At 36.1% G+C, this 4,043-nt stretch overlaps 1 pseudogene; it reads left to right on the top strand.

The window, feature by feature from the left end:
- The first annotated feature begins 1,262 nt into the window (after positions 1 to 1,262).
- On the top strand, positions 1,263 to 1,934 carry LOC110281531 (probable serine/threonine-protein kinase PBL28; annotated as a pseudogene).
- The last annotated feature ends 2,109 nt before the right edge of the window (positions 1,935 to 4,043 follow it).

Below are 4,043 nucleotides of genomic sequence, written 5' to 3'. Positions count from 1 at the left end.
TGAACCAGTAGTATATCAAGTGTTCTTACAGCCGTATCTCTTGAACTTGCATGATGTATTCCATGCCTCTCAACCCTGAAAATACATTCCTAATACAACTTATGTACTCACTACAAGAAAAACACCCATTCAGCCAAACTTTTTTTAAGCTACATTTGAAAAGCGTAGCCTATTCTAGGAATAGGTTACGCTTTTTCGCATGGTGCCCTTTTATAAGAGAAAAGAAACAATATTCAGGAATTACATCAAAAGCGTCTCCTTAGATATTTTAAATATCACTTATAAAGTGTAGCCAAATCTAAAAAACTATGGATACATTTTTTAGACCAAACGAAGCGCTTTTAAAAAGTAACCCATTTGTTAGGTTTTGGGTGCACTTTAGAAGTGTCTCTTAATATTAAAATACCAAATAAACACTTACTGAAATTTTGTTTGGCCTCGATCATCCTCACTCCCTCACTGACACAACACACACCCTCATCCTCACTCAACACACACACAAAGAAATCAGAAAGCTAAGGGGGAGAACGGGAAGAAGAATAGAGGAGAGGGAAGGAAGGAGAGAATGACGGTGGCTAACTGGCTAGGGCTCTGCCATCCGTCGTCATCGTCAAATGCCAATGAGAGAGAGAGAGAGAGCTCGAGGAAGAGAGAAAATGCAATGAAGGAGAGAAAAAGGGGTGCTCTGTCGCCGCTGAAGCTCCACCGCCGCTGCTAGGGCTTGTTGCCATCGCCGTTCTGCCACCGCCAGGCTGATGTACCACCGCCGAGGATCTCGAAGGGATGTCTCGCCGCCGTTGTGCTCTGTCACCACGCTACCGTAGATTGCACCATCTCCAAGCCGTTGCATCGCCGCTCATCTCTTCTTATCCGTCGCCGCTTGTCACCATGGTCGTATCCTTTGTCACCAGGTAAGCATTCTTTGTTCTGTATCCTCTCTTTCTCGCTCATTCTGTAACTCGCTCTCACTTTTCAGTTCGAAGGTGTGTATGGTTTTGATAGTGGCTAATTGAGATAGAGAAGGTATGTATCAATTTTCAATTGGTTTTGTGAATTTTTGGGGGGTTTTGAGTTCTAATTTTTGGTTTTCAATTAGTTTAGTATCTTAAGAAAAAATTAGTGAAAAGAATAGGTTTAATCTAAAAACTAAAGAATTAAGTTGTGTTTTTCTGTAGGCAAACAAGATTTAATATGTTATTTATCTGATTGATTATTGTTTTTATTTTTATGTTAGTTATGGTGTACAGATATAAAATCAGGACATGGAAGTGGACATATTGAGCAGACTAGACCACCCAAATCTTGTTTCCTTGATTGGCTACTGTGCTGATGGAAAGAACAAATTCTTAGTATATGAGTATATGCAAAATGGGAATCTGCAACATCATCTGAATGGTATTATTAGTCTGCCATGTAACTAAGAATCACACTCAATATTGTTTGTTAACCAGTGCCTAATTGGTATTTTAGGAATTGGGGAAAGAAAAATGGATTGGCCTCTAAGGCTAAAAGTGGCATTAGGAGCTGCAAAATGACTTGCTTATCTGCATTCAAGCTCTTGTGTTGGGATCCCTATTATTCATAGAGATTTCAAATCCACTAATGTTCTTCTAACCTCCAATTTTGAAGCAAAAGTACATTCTATATGTCATGTCTTTTCTTAGGAAAATTTGTGTAATTAGTTAAAACTCACATTTACATTTTTTTCCCTTTCTAAAAAGATATATGATTTCGGGCTAGCTAAACTAATGCCAGAAGGACAAGAGACACATGTAACTGCTAGAGTGTTTGGTACTTTTGGCTATTTTGATCCTGAGTATACATCGGTATAAGTTTAAAACGTATCTTATTTTTGAATCCGGTTTTCCAAGATTGTTTAACTAATTTGTTGTTACAACTAACAGACCAGAAAACTCACTCTACAAAGTCTCTAGGTTAATTTTAATTTTATTGTTTGGATTTTATTTGAATTTAATTTTTTTCCATGTGCTTTGATGTGAGAATGCAGACAGTAATTTCGGTTTTCCAAAATCAGTATGATTGAGCCATATAAGAAGGTTCTGAAGTTTTGAAACATTTGACAATTTCTGTTTGTATATGTTTGCTTTAAGATGCTAATCTTTCAATATAGAAGAAAAGCCAAAAACAATTTTTCATGATGTAGCCATAAATGGACTTAGGAGAGTAGGAATTCTTCTCATTTATTTTGGGGTCTTTGCTTATATCCTCAAAAGCCCAAACTCAGCAAACCAAACTCCATTGTTGTACTTGGAATTTTCTTTATTTATGTCTTGTAATTCCTTTTGAATGCTAAATACATCAAGAAAGATTATAATGAAAATATCCTCAAATGAAAGTGTTAGGCTACAAGCAACTTTTACATGCTTTCTATGCTTTCTAGCATTTGTTATATAGAAAGCAATTTATGTTCTTCAACCTGATATTTTTGGGTTAAGAAAGAGTTGGTTCGTGTAAAGTTCAATCATTCATGCTCCTATATTTCTAATATAAATGTTCAATTCTTGTACAATATATAGTGTTCTTGTGCATTGTATATGTTGCAATCCTAATACGCTTTTATACGGATGGGTGTGCTATAAGCCATTTATATGTCTTCACTTGCTGAATTTACATTTTAGGAAGGATAATAGATAAACATATCTTCCATTTCTTTATTTACATATATTTTAATTTTTAATGTTCCATGTCAGTGTTTGTCTGTCTGTATTTTTGTATATCTCCCATGCACTGTATTCATCCAATATAAAGTTGAGATGAAGAATTGAGGATTGTGTCAGAGTTTATTATATTAAATTTGGATGATTTTTTTATTTCAGTGATTTTATTTTTAGTATATATAATATATTTATATTTATTAAAAGTGGAAAAGGAAGAAACTCTTTATACCTCTTCTAAAGAATTTTTGTTCTAATCCTTTTGTTTAGAGATGAGGGAATAGTTGTTAAAGACCTCGGTTCTAAATGGGAGTCTAGTGATCAAAGTGGAAAGTGGCTAAAATTGAAGCCTGAGTACATTCAAGCTGGCGCTGATCTGGATGTGCTTATCATAGGTAATCATAGGTATATGATTTATGTCGTTAAGAACATATTGTTATACATACATTCCAAACCAGCTTGTGTAACATGGTCATTTTAAATTTGGCTGTTTTGACACTTAATAGGAGGTTATTATGGCTCTGAACGACGTGGAGGGGAGCTTTGGTTTTTTCCCTAACATTTGACTTTCTGACTGATTGTTCTCTTGTTCTTTATATGACCTTGTAGGGACATGTTTTCCATTTCAGTTTGCTTAGTTCTTGGTGGGCCTTGTGGTGCACGAAATTGTGATCATCAACAATGGCGTCAAAAACTTGGTAGTGCTCTTAAATGTGAATCACACTTTGTCACAACTCCGCACAACTAATCAGCAAGTGCATTGGGTCGTCCAAGTAATACCTTACGTGAATAAGGGTCGATCCCACGGAGATTGTTGGTATGAAGCAAGCTATGGTCATCTTGTAAATCTCAGTTAGGCGGATTCAAATGGTTATAAAGGTTTTCGAAAATAATAATAAATAAAACATAAAACAAAGATAGAGATACTTATGTAAATCATTGGTGGGAATTTCAGATAAGTGTATGGAGATGCTTTGTCCCTGTTGAATCTCTGCTTTCCTACTATCTTCCTTCAATCCTTCATACTCCTTTCCATGGCAAGCTGTTTGTAGGGCATCACCGTTGTCAATGGCTACATCCCATCCTCTCAGTGAAAATTGTCCAAATGCTCTGTCACAGCATGGCTAATCATCTGTCAGTTCTCGATCATGTCGGAATAGAATCCATTGATTCTTTTGTGTCTGTCACCACGCCCAACAATCGCGAGTTTGAAGCTCGTCACAGTCATTTAATCCCTTAATCCTACTCGAAATACCACAGACAAGGTTTAGACTTTCCGGATTCTCAATAATGGCCGCCAATAATTCTAGCTTATACCACGAAGATTCTGATTAAGGAATCCAAGAGATATTCGTTCGTTCTGAGGTA

This window comes from Arachis duranensis, chromosome 5 (assembly GCF_000817695.3).
Source record: "Arachis duranensis cultivar V14167 chromosome 5, aradu.V14167.gnm2.J7QH, whole genome shotgun sequence".
NCBI lineage: Eukaryota > Viridiplantae > Streptophyta > Magnoliopsida > Fabales > Fabaceae > Arachis > Arachis duranensis.
Note: the sequence above shows the minus strand (reverse complement) of the source record. Positions and strands in the feature narration are given on the sequence as shown.